The sequence below is a fragment of the Scyliorhinus torazame genome, chromosome 4 (assembly GCF_047496885.1).
Source record: "Scyliorhinus torazame isolate Kashiwa2021f chromosome 4, sScyTor2.1, whole genome shotgun sequence".
Classification (NCBI taxonomy): domain Eukaryota; kingdom Metazoa; phylum Chordata; class Chondrichthyes; order Carcharhiniformes; family Scyliorhinidae; genus Scyliorhinus; species Scyliorhinus torazame.
This window is the reverse complement of record NC_092710.1, coordinates 152,113,454-152,133,500: the sequence shown is the minus strand read 5'-3', so window position 1 is coordinate 152,133,500 and position 20,047 is coordinate 152,113,454. Positions and strand designations below refer to the sequence as shown.

General features: G+C 43.7%; 1 protein-coding gene across 2 annotated transcripts in view; it reads right to left on the bottom strand.

The window, feature by feature from the left end:
- LOC140410543 (hippocalcin-like protein 1) overlaps positions 1-20,047 on the bottom strand; it is a 90,921-nt gene that overhangs the window by 22,424 nt on the left and 48,450 nt on the right. The window contains exon 2 of one of the 2 annotated variants that reach the window (XM_072498772.1): positions 11,068-11,202. The exons of the other annotated variant lie outside the window; for it this stretch is intronic. The gene's annotated coding sequence lies outside the window, so the exon portion shown is untranslated. The remainder of the gene's footprint in view (positions 1-11,067; positions 11,203-20,047) is intronic. 2 annotated transcript variants of the gene reach the window in all.

Below are 20,047 nucleotides of genomic sequence, written 5' to 3'. Positions count from 1 at the left end.
GTTTATCAGCCTTTGCCATCTCCTCCTGTGCATCACCCACTCCTCTTTCAATTCTGCCACGTTTAATTCTCCCACCACTGCATCTTTCTATCCCCTCCTGCTCCTCTTCTTCCCAGCAGTCCTATTTCCAACACTCACCTCACCATATTTCCCCCCCTCACTCTCTCTCTCTCCACAACAAATGCCAATACCATTTAAATTCTTCTTGGCTCCCACATCATGTGTCTCTCAACAAAACCGGCAAGTGAAAAATTAAGCAAACATGCAGAATATTTCAAATGAGCAAAAAAATGGCTTTAAAAATTAGATCCAATTAGGAGAGCCTAGTAACATTAATTAGTTCAGTACGAAGTCTTACAACACCAGGTTAAAGTCCAACAGGTTTGTTTCGATGTCACTAGCTTTCGGAGCGCTGCTCCTTCCTCAGGTGTGGGTGACTCACCTGAGGAAGGAGCAGCGCTCCGAAAGCTAGTGACATTGAAACAAAACTGTTGGACTTTAACCTGGTGTTGTAAGATTTCGTACTGTGCTCACCCCAGTCCAACGCCGGCATCTCCACATCATTAATTAGTTCAATTAAAGCATATGCCAGGAGCGGCAAATGTTGTAAAATAAATGGAAATGGATAATCACTGTATATTAAATGTTCAAAATAGTGACATTATGGGGCAGCACAGTGGCATGGTGGTTAGCACTGCTGCCTCACGGTGCCGAGATCCCAGGTTCAATCCCAGCTCTGGGTCACTGTCTGTGTGGAGTTTGCACATTCTCCCAGTGTTTGCGTGGGTTTCACCCCCACAACCCAAAGATGTGCAGGCTAGGTGGATTGGCCACGCTAAATTGCCCCTCAATTGGAAAAATGAATTGGGTACTCTAAATTTATTTTTTTAAATAGTGACATTATAGAATGGTTTGCACTTGCTGCAACATTAATGGAACATTTCTGTACATTTGAGAATGGCTTCTTTTTGTTTTTTATAAAATAAAGCACGTTTAATGTAGGAAAACCCTTCAAGGCATACAAGTGTAATCAAGCTAAAAACGGAGTGAAATGAGGGAGATATTAGGGTTCGCAGCCAAATGAGTGATTAAAAAAACATGGGAGGAAGGGTTTAGGGAGGAAATGACAGTTGAATAAAATCTGGCTAAGCTTTGTTGCATAATACAAATTTGCTTTTATATTGTCCCTTTCCCCACCCCCGAAACATCTCAAAGCGAATGACGTACTTTTACAATGTGGCACCCAATTTGTGCACACCTACAACAGCAATGTGAAAGTGCCCAGATAATCATTTTTATTTTGTGACATTGATGGAGGGATAAATATTGGCCCATACACTGGGGATAATTCCCTGCTCTTCAAAATCGCACCATGGGCTCTTTTACATTTCAATGACGGGGGCAGTCACGGCCTCCGTTGAATATCTCATCTGAAAGATGGCAGCTCCTACAGTGTAACACTCCCAAGTATTATGCTGGAGTGTCAGTTTAAACTGAACCATGGTTTGCACTCTGAAATGTATCTTTGTGAGTTCTTTTGATTGTATGACTGGAGTGTAACAAAAACACTAAACTGCTTCCAGAAAATACAAAGGCACCTGGTCAGAAACAAATGTAATAGCAAGCATGTGGTTTCATATGCAGGTCAGCTAGAATGCCCTGGTTAAGGGGATAATTGAACTTAGTCATCTCAAGGAACTACCAGAATTTGTAGTTTTTCTTGTGGTCAAGTGACAAAAGCAAGTGAACCACCAGCTGGCTAGGAAGCTGCATTTCACACTTCTGTCTCACGGCACCTAGTTTAACTTTGCCATTACCGCTTTCGAACCCTCCATCATTCTTATCAGACTATGCATCCAACATGCTATACTAGATGAGCAGAAATTTCATCCGATTAAATATTGAGAAGACTAAAGCCATTATTTTTGATCTGACATTAAAGCAGTCCGTTTGCAACTTGTGTCACATTTAATTCTAATACAGGCATCTAATCTCATTCATGCCATCATGAAGGCCACCTATCCCACCTCCTTATCACTTGACTTCCCCTGTATCAATTCATTTGCTGCTAAAACCCTCACCCATGCCTTTTGTTACCTCTAGATTCCACTACTCCAACACATTGCTGGCTAATCATCCTCATTCTATCTTGGGTAAAATGTATGAGGTCATCCAAAAACATTGTTGGCCATGTCTTAAATTGAGGCAAGTCAGATTTCCCCATCACTCTTGTACTGACCTACATTGCCTCCTGTTCAAGCAACACCTCGAGTTAATCTCATCCTGGTTTTCAAATTCTCCATGGCTTTGCCCCTCCTCATCTCTGTAATCTCCTCAAACACCACATCCCAGAGATATCTGCACTTTAATTCTGGCCTTTTGTGCATTCCCATTATAATTGCTCCAGTATTGGTGGCTGTGCCTTCAGCTGCCCAGGCCCCAAGCTGTGGAATACCCTCATACTTACTTTCTTTAAGGCAATGTTTTTCAAACTTTTTTTCTCCCTCACTTTTGCCAACTGGCTGATCTTTAGCACCCACGACACATTTCTATTCGGAGTTAAGATAGTGTTTGAGACATAAGCTTTCTAGCTCCTAGCAAGGGAGGGAAGTAAAATGGTCTTATTTTCCTGTTCTTAAATCAGTATCCAGTAGCCCCTGTGCATTGAATTTATGTCAGCATTGAATGAAGACAGGATTAAGCATGCTAGTGATGCCCTATCTATAAACTTTCACTGTCCAGGATGTCATGTGAGAGTACCTTAAGAAATGGATGTTTATAAATGGGTGTGCATACAAATATCTGTAGTGAGAGTACCTTTAAGAAATGGGTGCTTATTACTGCAGTGATGTCAGAGAGTGGGTGGAGCAGAGGTCTGTCAGTCAGCTTTTTACTTTTGTTTTAGGCTGTTTGCTGCAGGGTGTTTTATAGTTTCATTTTCAGAGCTGGATAGCTGCAGTCACAGCCAGAAGGGGTATAAGTCTCTCTCTCTGTAATCTAAAAACTGTAAATCGATCCGTTGGTGATTTAAAACTAATAACTGCTCTCAGTAGTGACTTTAACCTGATGTACTTCTGTTAAAACTTATTTTTCAAGTCTTATGGATATTAAAAGGACAGCTTAAGGATTACTTAGCGCTGTATTCTTTGGGGGTTGTATTTGAATTAATGGTTGCCAAGATGTTCACTGTATGTTTTAAAAAGGCTAACTTGAGTTCATAGAATAAACATTGTTTTAAAAATATACTTTTCCATTTCTGCTGTGCCACACCTATAGAGTGGGCCGTGTGCTCCCCATACCACAATCTATTAAAAGTTGTGGGTCAGGTGAACTCCATGATACACTTTGGGGTTTGCTAAACCCTGGCTCATAACAAGGGTTACGCATGAAGAATAGTTACTCACGAGAAATACTGGCGGGCTGCCAACAATTGTAAACCTGCATTCATTGTGTGACACTTTCTCAAGGGAAAAAAAAAAGTGAAGGAAGAAGACAGGAGGAAGAAAACAACAGACATCACTACAAGAGAGCCATGTGTGGTTCCAAAGAACAAAGAAGCACAGGAACAGGCTCTTCGGCACTACCCGTCATGATACCATCCTTGGCCAAAACACACAGCACTTCCTAGTGTTACATCCTTCCATACCCATCCCATCCATGTATTTCTCGAGGTGCCTTTTGAATGTTGTTAATGTACCTTCTTCCGAACCTCCCCTGGCAACGCGTTCCAGGCATTCACCACACTAGTGTTAAAAAAAAATCCTGCCTCGCACATCTCCTCTAACCTTGCCAGACGGACCATAAACTTATGCCGCCGGGTGACTGACCCTTCCACCCTGGGAAAGAGTGCTTGCCCATCCACATCCCTCAATCTTGTTGATCTCTATCAGGTCACCCCTCAACCTCCTGTCTTTCGATTGAAAACAGTCCCAAGTCTATTTAGCCTCACCGCATAGTGAACACCCTCCAGACCAGGCAACATCCTGGTAAACCTCCTCTGCACTCTCTCCAAAGCCTCCACACCTTCTGGCAGTGTGACAACCAGAATTGTGCGCAATATTCCCAAGTGCAGCCGTACCAAGGTTCTATACAACTGTAGCAGGACTTGCCAGTTTTTATACTCGATGCTCCGTCCAATGAAGGCAAGCATTCCATATGCTTTCTTGACTACCTTGTCTACTTGTGTTGCCACCTTCAAAGATCTGTGGACCTGCAAGCCCAGATATCTGACTTTCTACATTAAGCGTTTTGGCATTTACTGTATATTTCCCTTCTATCGTAGACCTGCCAAAACGCATTACCTCACATTTATCTGGATTAAACTCCATTTGCCATTTCTCTGCCCAAGTCTCCAACCTATGTCCTGCTGTATCCTCTGACAATCCTCAGCACTATCTGCCGCTCCACCAACCTTGGTGTCATCTGTAAACATACCAATCAGACCAGCTACATTTTCCTCCAAATAGTAAATGTATACTATAAACAACACAGAGCCCCCAGCATAAAAACCTGTGGAACACCACTAGTCAAAACTTTCCATTCAGAAAAACAACCTTTTATTGCTAACCTTTCCCTTCTGTGACCGAGCCAGTTCTGTATCCACCTTACCTCTGATCCCATGTGACTTCACCTTTTGTACCAGTCTGCTATGAGGCACCTTGTCAAAGGCTTTTTGAAGTCCATATAAACTTCCACCGCCCTATCCTCATCAATCATCTTGGTCACCTCCTCAAATAACTCGATCAAGTTAGTGAGACACGACCTCCCATTAACAAAACCGTGCTGTCTATCGCAAATAAGTCCATTTGTTTTGAAATGGGTATAAATCCTGTCCGAGAATTCTCTCCAATAATTTACCGACTACCAACGTGAGGCTCACCGGCCTACAGCTTCCTGGATTATCCCTGCTACCTTTCTCATTAGCTATTCTCAAGTTCTCTGGCATCTCACCTGTAGCCAATGAGGATACAAAGATGTCAGTTAAGGCCCCAGCAATTTCCTCCCTTGCTTCCCTCAGTATTCTGGGGTAAATCCCATCCGGCCCAGGAGACTTATCGACTTTAATGTCTTTCAAAAGTCCCAATACCTCCTCCTTTTCAATGGCAACATGACCCAGACTGTCCATACACCCTACCCAAGAGTCATCTTCCACAAACTCCTTTTCTTGGTGAACACAGATGCAAAGTACTCATTTAGCCCTTCGCCCATTTACTCTGGCTCAACACAGATTCTCCCCCCCACTGTCTTTAAGTGGTCCAATCCTTTCCCTGGCCACCCTCTTGGTTTTTACATATGATGGTTCTGGTAAATAAACAGCCATAAATCTGAAGGTAGTGACATTAAAATCTTGATTATAATTGGCTTAAATGCAATTCAATGAATTGATGCGAGTTTATTCAACTTCAAAGTACACTATTAGAAACAAGGTCATCAATGATGATGAATGCTGACGACACTAAAACTGACCAACAGACAACTGACAAACTAACTGTTCTGTTTAAGACCATAAGACATAGGAACAGAATTAGCCAATTCGGCTCATTCTCAATCATGGCTTAAATGTTTATCATCCCCATTCTTCTGCCTTCTCCCCATAAGCCCTTATCCCCTTATTGATCCAGAACCCATCTAATCTCTAGTCTTAAACACAGTGATTTGGCCTCCGCAGCCTTCTGTGGCAAAGAGTTCCACAGATTCACCACCCTCTGGATGAAGAAATTCATCCTCATCTCAAGGATTGTCCCTTCAGTTGGAGGTTGTGGCCTCAGATTCTAGTTTTTCCCTACTTGTGGAAACATCCTCTCCACATCAACTCTATCCAGGCCTCTGTTTCAATAAGATCTGCCCTTATCCTTCTAAACTCCAACGAGTACAGACCCAGAGTTCTCAACCACTCCTCATATGATCATTCTTGTGAACCTCCTCTGGACCCTTTCCAAGACCAGCACATCCTCAGATAGAGCCCCAAACTGCTCGCAAAACTCCAAATGGGGTCTGACTAGAGCCTTATAGAGCCTCAGAAATATATTCCTGCTCTTGTATTCTTGTCCTTTTGACAAGAAACTAACATTGCATTTGCCTTCCTACTGCATTTGCCTTCCTAACTGCCAACTGAACGTGCAGGTTCTTAGGAATCAAGTCACTTTGTGCTTCTGATTTCCTAAAAGCTTCTTCCCATTTAGAAAATAACCAATGCCTCCATTCTTCCTACCAAGTGCATAAGCTCACATTGGATTCCATCTCTTTTAGAACCCTGGGGTGTAGTTTATCTGGTCCTGGTGATTTATTCATCTTCAGACCTTGCAGTTTCCCCAGAACCTTCTCCTTAGTGATGGCCACTACACTCCCCTCTGCCCCCTGATTCTCCTGGAGCTCTGGCATCCTACTGGTGTCTTCCACCGTGAAGACTGATGCAAAGTAACTACTCAGTTCCTCTGCCATTTCTTTGTTTCCTGCACTACTTCTCCAGCCTCATTTTCCAGTGGTGCAATGTCTATTCTTGCCTCTCTCTTACCTTTTACATATGGGGAAAAAATTCTGCATCTTCTTTTATATTACTAGCTAGCTTACACATTTCAGTTTCTCCCCTCTTACTGCTTTTTTAAGTTGTCCTCGGCTTCCCGATCCTCTCACTTCCCACTAATCCTCACCACCTTGTGCTTTTTCTTCCCGATCCTCTTGCTTCCCGATCCTCTTGCTTCCCACTAATCCTCACCTTGTGCTTTTTCTTTTATGCAATCCTTCACTTCCCTCTTCAGCCATGGATGCCTCGCTAAGGGGGGAGGGGGTGGGGGCATGTTTCCTCCTCCTTGGGATGAATTTTGTTGTTGTCTCCCGAATAACCCCCAAAAACCTCTCCAGTTGCTGTTCCGCTGTCATCCCTGCTAGGCTCTCCTTCCAATCAACTTTGGCCAGCTCCTCCTTCATGTCTTTGTAGTTGTCATTAATCAGATTGCCATGATAGACGTGAACAAAGTTCTCTCATATTAATTATTTCGTCAACATCTTACTATAGTCCACCTGGAGGGTTTCGGACTTGTCCACTTCTTTCCCCACAGCATAGCACCCAATGCTGGAGAGCAATATTGGGCAGGATTTAATGGAAAACAGAGTTCCATTTTGGGCACGTTTAGCAGGGTGTTTCCCCGGCACTTGCAGTGCTGAGAAAGACTCCTCTATTAAATGGGCCTCTGCGAGGAATGCCCTGGCAATGCCTCACTTAGACCCATTTCCTGCACTAATGATCTCAGCTCGCCAGTGCAGGAAGAGATCGGGCACGATATGATCTCGACGCCCCCCCCCCCCCCGAACGCCCCAAATTGCCAATTGGGGGTCCGCGAGCCCCCTGCACCTCAAGGGCTGGGCACCTCTGGACCCCGATGCCATCCTGGCATTGCCCCTGCCAGCACCACCTGGCATTACCAGGGTGCCCATGTGACAGTGCCAGGGTGCAACCCTGCCCAGTGGCCTTCGATCACCTGGGGGACTCAGCTGACTTCTGTGAGCCATGCCACGTTCACTTGCCTTTAATGAACCTAAAAGGACATTAGTGAACCAGATGGGACAATGAGCCTGCTTGGTCTTAACAATCTCACTCCAGGTTCACAGGAGTCAATTTGATCTTTGCGAGAACGGAAAATCCAATCTTGCAGATGTAGGTCATTGTGAAGGGCACTAGCAACAAAATGCTAGTTTTACTGAGCATTAGATCCCCCTGGAAGATGGTGCTCCAGAATGCTGGCAACTTCATGGACTGGTGGCGTGCTTTTAGTGTGCTCTCAAAGGTCAGGTGCAGCGGTTCAATCTCCTCACTTGGAGTCAGCCATTAGGTAATTTTTCATCCACCACTTATATCTGAAACTGCTCTAGCAAGCAGCGACAAACATCATCAACGCAGCCAGATGCAACTGAATAAGGCTTGCCAGACTACCGGCTGCTCCTTACTAACACTGTTTTCTTTGATATGCTGTAGCAGTGTGGGGAGCATGTAGTAGTTTTGGTTTTGTACTCACATTTGCCAAACTTCTTTGTAGGCTGTTCATTGTACACTGAGCTAACACTAGCACCGCTCGGTTGTCATGGACTCTACTGACCAGCTCTTTCCAACAGATTCCAATGTGAGATCCTGGCCAGCAGGCACACAGCCGATGTGTCTCTCTGGTCATCTTTCTTGTAACAAAATTATCCAGCTTCACAGTCCTCTTGCCTTGCTAGCAGCTAGGAAATGGAAGACGCTTGCCTCCACAATTTTGCACCCAAAGCAAGGTGCTCGGTGTCAAGTGCATGTGCAGGGCGCATGGCCTGCTCACTGTTGCCTCTTATGGTCGCAAGACTGCATGGCTGATAATGTAGCCATACTCATTTAAATGCTGCTAGCGGCCGCTGGGTGCTTCTTTCTGAATAGGGAACACATTGACCAAAAAACAGTCCACGACCTTTGACACCCATCCAGTGACCGACCCACAGGTCACGACTGCACTTCGAAAAACCCTGCTTTAAAGAGACTTTAAAATATACCTCTGAACAAATTTTTGGTCATCTGACCCAACATCAATGTGGCTCAAAGTTAATAAATACTTTGCATTTATGCAGTGCTTTGCATGACCAGACGTCACAATGCACTTTTTGGAACCGCAGTGACTATTGTAATGCAGGAAACATAACTAATGATAAACACCCCCACTCCTTCAAGACAACAATATAATGACTAGCTAATCTGCTTTAACGAGACATATATTGGGTAGTTTAAGGAACAATTCACTGACCCTTCAAAATAGCACCAGGGTATCTTTTACATCCACTTGTGCAGACAGGTTAATGTTTCATCCAAAAGATGACACCTCAGTCGGTGCAGCACCTCCTCAAGTCAGCTTGGGTTGTGCGCTTAATGCCTGGAGTGAGACTTTATTCTTTTGTCGGATGTGGGCATTGCCGGCTAGGCCTGTATTTATTGCCCATCCCCAATTGCCCATGAGGGGCTCTTTGAGACTCGCACGTCTATCAGGCCTGGTAAGGACAGCAGGTTTTCTTCCCTAAAAAGGACATTAATGAACCAGATGGGACAATGGTTTAATGGTCATCATTTTTAATTCCAGATTTTAATTTTCCATGGGGTGGTTCAAACCGGGTCCCTGCATTACTCGTCCGGTGACAATACCACTACGCCATTGCTCCCACTTGAACCTGGAGATGCAGAGGTGAGTGCGCTATGTGCAAAAGCATTCCTAGGTCCTTCACAAGTGTATGATTCAGACAAAAATAAACAGAGGCAAAAGAGGACAGGATGTCCAAAAGCTTTGGTCTTCAGAAGGGCCTCAAAATGAAGTTCGGAGCTTGGACCCCAGGTAACTGGAGGCACCACTGGCAAATAGTGGAGCATAGCTAGAGAGGCTTACAGAGACATTCTTGGGTGCAATTATCCAACATAAATAACTTTGACAATAGTTTCAAGCCAGAACAGATGGCTGTGAATGGTATTTACACTGTTTCAAAGCACACAAGCATGAGGCAGGCATCACAAGTGATTTCTGGTTTCTGGGAAGTTATTCTAGAAAGAACAATTTCCAGGTTTGTGTCACAATGTCTTTTATGGTGTATTGTTTACTTATAGAAACCCCAGCCACTGTGTAATCTTCAATTGAATTACCTCAAAATAAATCTTAGTCAGTAGTGGTTTGGCTTGTATTATATAAAAAATGCCTTCAATTTGTTGTAGGGACATTTGCAGGAGATGATGAATTGTTTTACAGATAAGCAATGTGCAAAAACTTAAAAATTTTTTTTAAAAATTAAATCAGATCAGAATTGCAGAGAGGACATAAAGCTGTTAACACACAATAGACCAACAATAAACTTGATTGTCTCAATTTCATGAACAGTCATTCAAATGTAAAGGAGGAACAAAAAAAGATCAGTTTTGCCTCTCTTTTGACAAGGGAGTCAAGAAAGTTTTGTTCAATTTTGTTGAATCCAAATCTTTATTTAGATTTAGCTCGCAAAGGAGCAGCACAGTGACACAGTGGTGGTTATCGCTGCTGGCTCACGGCACCGAGGGCCCTGGTTTGATCCTCGCCCCAGGTCAATGTCCGTGTGGAGTTTGCACATTCTCCCAGTGTCTGCATGGGTCCCACCCCCACAACCCAAAAAGATGTGCAGGGTAGGTGAATTGGCCACGTTAAAATGCCCCCCAATTGGGAAAAAAAGAATTGGGTACTCCAAATTTAAAAAAAAAAGCTTTAGCTCCAGACGCTCAGTTTGGGTTCCGCCAGGGTCACTCAGCTCCTGGCCTCATTACAGCCTTGGTTTAAACATAGACAAAAGAGCTGAATGTCAGAGGGGAGTGTTACTGCCTTGATATATAAAGTGTCGTGGGAGTGTTCCTTTAAGAAATGTTTGTCTTATCACATGGCTTCAGTGATGTCATTGTGTGGGTGGAACTGGGCTGTGGCATTGTGAGGTTTTACTTCACTGAGTTTGGACTGGTTTTGAACTTCACAGGTTGAAAGAAGTGTTTCTCTATCTTCATTTTAAAAGTGGTTTCCAGACTACTTGATAACTTAGAGATAATTGCTTTCTGGAAGGAATTCAAACATGCTGTTTGAAAAGGGGAACAAAGTATCACTAACAAGTCTGATACCAGTAAGAATGCTGTGTGCTGGGCCACACCTTTGAAAAGGGGTATCTGGTTTTACTTCGATTTTGTTATTGAATTGGAACAGTTAAGGGGAATTCAGTAAGGGTTACATAGAGTACTGTAGCTGTATGGGGTAGTTATGTTTGTACTTGATAAAAATTCATACTGTGTGTTTATACAAATGTTAACTAAATTTGTAGAATAAAGCTTGTTTTTTGATTAAAAGCGCCCAAGAACTCTGTTGAATAACACCTAAAAGGCAGGCTTTTGTGCTCATGACAACCAAAATCAATAGTCATAGGTCAGGTGAACTCCCACACTATACTTTGGTGTTTTCTGGTCCATAACACAACACGGTATGACATCAAGGAGCCCTAGCTAAATTGGAATTAATGGGAATCAGAGGGGAAACTCTCCGCTGGTTGGAGTCATACCTGGCACAAACGAAGATGGTTGAGGTGGTTGCAGATCAATCATCTCAGCTCCAGGACATCACTGTAGGAGTTCCTCAGGGTAGTGTCCTAGGCCCAACCATGTTCAGCTGCTTCATTAACGACCTCCCTTCCATCCTAAGGTCAGAAGTGGGTATGTTCAGCACTATTCGCAACTCTCAGATATAGAAGCAGTCCATGTCCAAATGCAGCAAGACCTGGACAATATTCAGGCTTGGGCTGACAAGTGGCAAGTTACATTCGTGCCACACAAGTGCCAGGCAATGGCCATCTCCTACAAGAGAGGATCTAACCACCGCCCTTTGACATTCAGTGACATGACCATCACTGAATCCCCCCCAGTCAACATCCTGGGGGTGCCAGTGATCAGAAACTGAACTGGACTAGCCACATTAGTACTGTGGCTACCAGGGCAGGTCATCTTCTGACCCCCCAAAAACATGTCCACGCAACTACAAGGCACAAGTCAGGAGTGTAACGGAATACTCTCCACTTGCCTGGATGAGTGCAGCTCCAACAACACTCAAGAAGCTCGACACCATCCAGGCCAAAGCAGCCCACTTGATTGTTTCCCCTTCCACAAACATTCAAAACCTCCACCACTGCATAGTGGCAGCCATCTGCACCATCTGCTGCACTGCAGTCACTCACCAAGGCTCCTTAGACAGCACCTTCCAAACCCATGACAACTACCATCTAAAGCAGGCATTTTCAAAGTGGGGGTCGCGATCCATGGACGGGTCATGGAGCCATCCATCGCGGCATTCCCCATCGTGGGAATTCAGGCACAACAGCCATAGCAGCCAGTTTTTAAAAATGCCAGCTTCGACCAGCTTTAAAAATGCGGGCATGCTGTGCACTAGTGCTCACTCATCAGTGGGCATGCCCGGAGCCCACAGAAAAACACCGTCTCCTCCTGACGTCAGCACGCTGACCCAGAAGATATTCAGTCTTCCTGCATCTGTCTTGAATATGCTTAATGGCTGAGCTTGAAGAACTCGCTTTGATAGTGAATTTTAGATCTTAAAAAGATTCACAATATGTTGAGTTAAGCAATTCCTCCTCATCGATGTATAAAATCATCGCATTGTGATTTATGGACTATATCCCCAGGCTGTAAACCAATGAGGAAAACATTCTGCATCTGTTCTGTAGCCGGAGAGAATAATGCCCGTTTCAGCGAGGTCATTTCTCATTCTTCGCCACTCTAGACTATAGAATACCAGCCCAGGCTCACCTCTCGCATTAAAGGAATGAGAAAATGATGGGTCGAGAAGGTCGGTCGGTTTGAGTCGCAAAGTTCAGCTGGTGTTGGCCGCGATGATAGCCGATTGGTAAAAATGGGGCCCGGGCAAAAAACTTTGAAAAACACTGATCTAAAGGGACAAGAGCAGCAGATAGCTGGGAACCCTACCTCCAAGAGGTTCCCTTCCAAGTCAGTCACCTACCCCGGACTTGGAAATATAATAGCCTTTCATCACTGTCGCTGGGTCAAAATTCTGGAACTCTCTCCCTAACAACGGTGGGTGTGCCTACACCTCAAGGACTGCAGCAGTTGAAGGCAGTTCACCACCACCTTCTGAAGGGCAACTAGGGATGGGCAATAAATGATGGCATAACCAGCGATGCCCACATCCCGCAAATGAAGTAAAGAAAATTATCCAGGTCATTGAAATGCACAGGTTAACAGCGACCTTTTGGTCATTCATCCAATGTTTGGTAGTACTGACTGAATGGGGTATTTTGAGAGTTCTCAAATTGCTTTGAGAGAATAGTAACATGGTCCTTAGCCTCCGTTTGAACCACTTACTAGGTCACCTAAAGGGCAACCTATCACCTCCTCCTCCCAAGTCAGCATACATTATGTGCTCAAGTCTCGAAATTTAGTTTGAACCTACAACCATTGAACTGACAACTTTGGACTGTGCCATAAACTCCAAAAAGCATATATAACCCCAAAAGTAGTTACATTGTCTCAGGGAGGAACTTCAAAATCTTCTCAGAGCAGCCTAGAAAATAAAGAATGTGAAGTTATTAGAGAATCTGTAAAAAAAGATGCAGGGAAGAGGCTATATGGTTAGGTTTGGGAATCTGGGGTTATTTTTGTTTCAGCTATTCAAAATCACGAAGATCTGGACAGATTGGATTGGATGAATCAAAGGTCATAGATTTAAAGCGATTGGCAAGAGAGAAAGAAAAACATGCAGTGAGTGGTCAAGATCTGGAATACACTGCCCAAGAGTGTGATTGAGGCGGGGTTCAGTTGAAGCCTTCAAAAGAGAATTGGATAAGTATATGGAGGCAGGCTAGTTGCTGTTGCAGAGCTGGCACAGGTAATAGGCTGCACAACTTCCTTCTGTTTCTAATTTGATTCAGCACAAATATCAGCAATTGAGAGAGTTAACCAGAAGGGGCTGGTTTAGCACAAAAGGCTAAACAGCTGGCTTGTAATGCAGAACAATTCCAGCAGCACAGGTTCAATTCCCGTACCAGCCTCCCCGAACAGGCGACAAGGGGCTTTTCACAGTAACCTTATTGAAGCTACTTGTGACAATAAGCGATTATTATTATAACAGCTTTTCCACATTAAAAAAAAGTACAATCAGTGGCATCTAAATTCAGAATCAAAAAGGGACCCTTTGGGGTCAATGGGGAGAAATGCAAATTTTGAAACTTATGAATTTTTAATGAATGTTTTTGACTACATTGTAATGTTCTTGTCGGATGGCCTGCTTTATATTACAAGAACACTTGTAGCTAAAGCATAAACAATTTATGAACATTAACTGTGGGTAGACTATATACAAAACAACAGATTAATAACAGTATGATCATGCACAAGCAACCTCTCTCTCTATTTCCCTCCAGCCAGTCTGAGGGGGTCATCTGACTAACATTCACTTATATACTAATGAGACTCCTAGTGGTCAGTCAGTGAATTACAATACAACCATTTAAAAAAAAAAAAAACTTTATTGGCTTTTCTCATATTTCTAAACAGTTACTGTATACACATTACATTTTTCTTGCCCGCGCTAATTTACTTTATTTTACAGAGGTTTGTTTTGTCCTTCATTTAACTAACTCTATGTACATTTTGTTGCCCTCTGGATCGGTCTTTGATTCCCCCCCCACCCCCCCATTGGCTTCAGCACCCTTCCCCTTCTCTTGTGGTTACCCCGCCTTCCTTCTGCCCCCTCCCCCCCCTCTCTGGTTGCGCAGTCTTTTGGTTTCCCATCTATCTTTTTTTTCCCTGGCTTACTCCTCGCTGCCAGCCTCAAACAGGTTTTGGAACAGGCCGACGAAATGCCCCCAAGTATCCAGGAAGCCTTCCTCTGACCCTCCCAGAGGTCAGCGAGCCAGTCTGCAGCTTTGGATGCTGCTGCCGATCGCTAGCCGAGCAGGATTCTCCGGCGTGCGATTAGGGAAGCGAAAGCAAGGGCGTTGGCCCCCTTCCCCATGTGTAACTCTGGCTGCTCTGATACCCCGAGGATTGTCACTATTTGGCATGGCTTCACCCTCACCCCCACAACCTTGGACATTGCCTCGGAGAAGGTTGTCCAGAACACAGCAAGCTTGGGGCAAGCCCAAAACATGTGGGTGTGGTTGGCCGGGCCCCTCTGGCACCGCTCACATTTGTTCTCCACTTCCGGGAAGAACCTGCTCATTCGGGTTCTGGTCAGGTGCGCCCTGTGCACCACTTTGAGCTGCATTAGGCTTAGCCTTGCGCAGGAGGAGGTGAAGTTCACCCTGCTCAGTGCTTCGCTCTAGAGTCCCCATCCTACCTCTGTCCCCAGTTCATCCTCCCATTTTTGTCTGGTCTCGTCCAGTCATATTTGAGCCCTGTCCAGTAACTGTCCATATATTTTCCCACATAGCCCTTCCCTTACACCCCCCCCCCCCCTTCTCACTCCTTGTGCCTTCAGGTCCTCTAGTGGTGTGCTTTCTGGGGCCCCGGGGTACCCTACTGTCTCTTTGTGGAGGAAGTGTTTTATTTGGAGGTGTCTCATTTCCTGTCCTTTTGCTAGCCTCCACTTCCTCATCAGATCGTCCAGTATCGCCAGTCTGCACCCTACGTAGAAGTCCCCGACCGTCAATGTGCCCCCGTCCCGCCTCCATCTTTTGAAGGTGGTATCTAGCACGGCTGGGGGAAATCTGTGATTGATGCAGATGGGGGCCATGGGGGACATTTTGGTTATCCCGAAGTGTTGTCTCAGCTGGGTCCACGTTCTCAGCATGGCCACTACCACTGGGCTCATTGTGTACCTTATTGAGGAGGATGGGAGTGCTGCTGTGGCCAGGGCCCGGAGGGTTGTTCCTTTGCAGGATGCCTCCCCCATTTGTACCCAATCTGTGTCAGTTTCTTGTACCAAACTCCTCACTCCTTCTGCCGTTGCTGCCCAGTGGTAGTATTGTAGGTTCGGTAAAGCCAAGCCCACTTTGACTTTTCCTCTTTGCAGGTGTCGGTTTGGGAATTCTCAGGTTCTTACCCCCTCCCCCCCCCACACAAACGCCATGATTAGACTAATTACAATACAACCATGATATCACCATACATATTATGCTCCAAATTAACTGAAAGCACGAGATGAGTCAGCCATTTAGTCGGTCACATATTCAAGGGTTCTTAAAAGTCCACAGTAGGATGAGGGTTTGGAAATAGTAACCTGGCAACTTACCTGGAGCTACACTGCTGAAACTTGGAGCACAAATAAAAGACTCAAGTGGAAACTAGAGCAAGAGATATGGAATATAGAGGTTTTTTTTTTTTTAAAAAAGCCTTTCACCTAGAAGGCATTGCACAACATTAAAATGTTGGAAATCAAATATTAAAAACAGAAAATGGTGAATCAGCTGGTCCCCCGAATACAATGGATGTATAGTCCCTCATAGAATTTATAGTGAAGGAGGCCATTTGGCCCATCGAGTCTGCAACAGTCATTGGAAAGAGCACCCTGACCTAAGCCCACACCTCCACCCTATCCCCATAACCCAGTAACCCTACCTAACCTTTTTTGGACACCAAGGGCAATTTAGCATGGCCAATCCACCGAACCTGTACATTTTTGGACTGGAAATCAGAGCACTGAGGAAACCCACGCAGACACAGGGAGAACGTGCAGACTCCACACAGACAGTGACCCAAGCCGTGAATTGAGCCTGGGACCCTGAAGCCGTGAAGCAATAGTGCTATCCACTGTGCTACCGTGACACTCAACACCCTTCTATACCCTGTACTTTGACTGTCCACTCAGACCCTCCACACAAAAGCTGCCACTATGGGAAGCGAAGCAGCTTAGTTCCGAACGATAACCATCTTTTTGTAGGAATACTCAGAATCCCTCCTTGACCAATTCTTCTGTTACTCTAGTGGGGATCATCACTACTGATATCGCTTTGCCTTGCTGCTCAAATCTTGAAAAATTGTCATCCTTCTTTCACTAATCCTTTGCCTTCATATCATGGCAGTGGCCACACAAAGTCACTGTCTTCTTCAGCGAACCACACAAAGTACTGCATTGTCTGTAAAGCATTTTGGATGCCCAGGAGGTAATGTTAAGATGCAATATAAATTCAAATCTTTCTTTCATATGATCCAACCGCAACTTTTCCAGCTCTCTCTCATCCTGGGCATCTGATCCAACCGCAACTTTTCCAGCTCTTTCTTATCCTTGCCAATCTATTTCACGTTAACCAGCAACAACTGCTTGAGAGTATACTTCATTTATTAATATTTGGAACAAAGGAAGAATCCACAGAACTCTTAATCAAAGGTGTTCTCAAAAGTTTGAGCTAGAGATTTAAAGAAACATCAACATAAAACATCTAATGTAGACAACAGATAGATTCGATTAGAGCAGGAATAAGGGATATGGGAAATAGGTTAGTGAACTGAATATTTTCTGAGGCTTTAGAAAAATGGGTGATGTGACAAAGGTATTATACAAGAGCAGATGACAGAAAAAAAAAAAGAGACATTGTAAAAAGCTTGCACTTGTATGGGATGTGGGCATTGCCAAATTTTCAACTGACAGTCAGCCAATCCCAAATAAATATCTCAAGGAAAATACAAAAAAAAAAACACTTCCAATCAGGAATGAAGACTCCATCTGTGAATAAGTTTGTGATGGTGGGATTAAGGAAAACAAGAATGATATTGAGTAAACCAGCTGGAAAATGGGCCTTTTGAAAATGTATGAAGGGTGAAAACAATGATGGATGCAGACTTTTTAAAGCCCAATTGGACGTTTTGGCAAAGAAGCTCTGAATTATACCTATTTTCACATTTCAAAATCAATTTATTTTAGAACACAAGGTTTTTAAATACCATAACATGGTTATCCCTGGATAGAATCAAAAACAATTATCTGAAGTTACACAGCTGTTGTAAACATTTGGTTCGGTCTACACTTAGCACGAAGTTCAATAAGGTTTTATCATTTTTGAAGTTGTTTTTCATGTCGATATATTTCAAATGTCATCTGCAGATATGTTATTCGAAGGTCATGTTGGAATTGCGTTAGATCATTTTGGAAAGATTAAAATACTTCAAACAATTTTTCAATTATAATTCCTAAACTGCTCTTTGTGCACTTTTTTTCTGGAGCGGTTGTGAAATTCAAACATTTAAAATATGCATGCAGATGTATTGAAAATAGGAAACCTTCAGCACTTCTTATTTTGTTCAATGTGTAGAAACCAGATGCCCATTTAGAGTTCCTGGTCGGAATTTAACTGAGCCCATGGGAAGGGCTTGGTGAGCGGGGAGATGTCAGGAGAACCCGGAATTAATTCCTAACATTGGGAAAATTTGTCAAGTTGGGCGCTGGAAGGGCCTGATGTGGAAATCTGCCGGCCAGCGGCAGGGTGTCAATAAGCCTAATATAAAAGTTGTGGGGGAGGTCCCTTGTTGTGAGTTACATCATTCAGTGCCCAATTGAGGAACTCAGAATTTGGAAGGGTGCCAGAGAACAAAAAAGAGAGAAAGCCACTCACCCGGCCTTGCCTCGGACCGACTCCCCTCCCCCTCTTCCACCCCCCCACCCCTCCAGCTCCATGATACCCTCCCCTTGCACCCCATTAAAGAACACACAAACAAGAATTAGGAGGAGGTGGTCATTCTGCCACTCTTGCTCTGCTATTTAACAAGATCATAGTGACTCCGATTGCAGTCTCAGCTCCATTTTCCCGTCTGTGCACCACCTCCCCACCCTGCAACACACACACACACACTCTAACCCATGCTGGCAAGTACCTGATGACACTGAATTGTGTTGGGCCTCCTCCATTGGTTCTCCAAATAGTTTGGGGATCCCATTGTGGGAACTAAATCCTGGCCCATTTCCAACTGTCATTAACTTGCATTCTCTGACACAAATCGTATCAATATAACCTTAATTTTCAGTTATTGGAAAATTTTCCTTGAATATTACAGTGAGAAAAATAGGGTAGATGGAATCTCGTTTCCAGCAGATAGTATTAACATGGGGTCAAATACAGCACCATATCCAATACAGGTTTAAAAAAATACTGCCTGATAATAAACCATCACAACAAACCCATTCTCAATTAATACAGACCTAAAAATATTGATAGCCCTAAAATTCGTTAGAATTTCTCCTCATTTTCTGACTGAATGTTGCAAGAACTTTCAAGTTCTGAAGAGGCTGATTCAGCTGTGCAGAGCAATTAAATGAAGTCTTACTGGGCAACAAAATGCCGAGTATGCCAATCTGAATTTCAGCTGCGCAATGTTAGAGAACTTAATTGAGCACACAGTCATGCAAGGCAAATGCTAACTGAACACAAATGTTGTAAACATACGCTTTAGGGAAGGACAGAATTCCAACAGTAGTAAAGCATTTCTAACAATCATTATCTTATACTGTGGTGCCTAGTTCGATTTCACTAAAACAGTTTGAGAATGTTAGTTCCTAGTTTGATAATGCAGAAATGTATCATGGATAAGCAAAGTCCTAATTTTAAAGAGCTATGCAATAAGCCATACTTCCCACAAGATGAAACGGCGAGGATACACCAAAGGCAACACATCTAACAAACTTCATTCATTTTCACAAATGGCAAGCCACAAAGTGGAGACATTTGATGGATTCATTTAGATTTTGGGCAAAGCTGGCCTTACCAGATGCAGAACGATGTTCTGAAGCAACAAGTGACACATATTCACTATTTTAATGCTTGAAAATACCAAACATAAATACCAAAGCACATGTTGCTCCCACTTCTGCAGCATAGGTTTTAAGAGAATGAAAGAATATATCCATAGTTATACAGTACACCCAAGCCACCAAGCTCTGTAGGGGGGAATTGGAGAGAGAAAAAAGGTTTCTTGTGGAAATGGGTCATTTAGGCATAATTTCCTGTTGATTTACCCAGTTTAAAGTGGCAGAAGCAGAAGGGAAAAATCAGAGAAATAAGGAGTAGAATGTTGGAAAGTATCACTGTTGCTGCAACAAGAAAGAAAATCGCCATATCCATTTTCATCAACAGCAGGCCAAGGTTCACCAATAAGTCCATAAAAATAAGGTTATCTTCCTTCATCACACAATGACTGCTCAAAGTAAAATTTCCAAGAGATATTTATGGAGAGCACATCCTAAGGAATGAATGTGTTGGACCCCCCCCCACGCTGGATGGATTCGATTGTGTGGGCTGTTCGATCTGGTGCTCGGTTTAATAATATTAGTAAGGATGTACTCAAACTTATACCACTGAACACCTTAAGAATCGAACAAGATTTTATTTTTGTGAAAAGAGTGGTGCAGCACAGGGAATGAGGTTGGAAGCAATATAATTTTGATCTGAGATTTACTGAATGCCAACCAGAGGGAAAAAAAAATTCAGAGGGTAGTGGAACGGGCTGCCAGAGGCAGTGGTAGAGGTGGGTACAATTTTTTCCTTCAAAAAACACTTGGAATATCGGCCAAATGCGGGCAAGTGG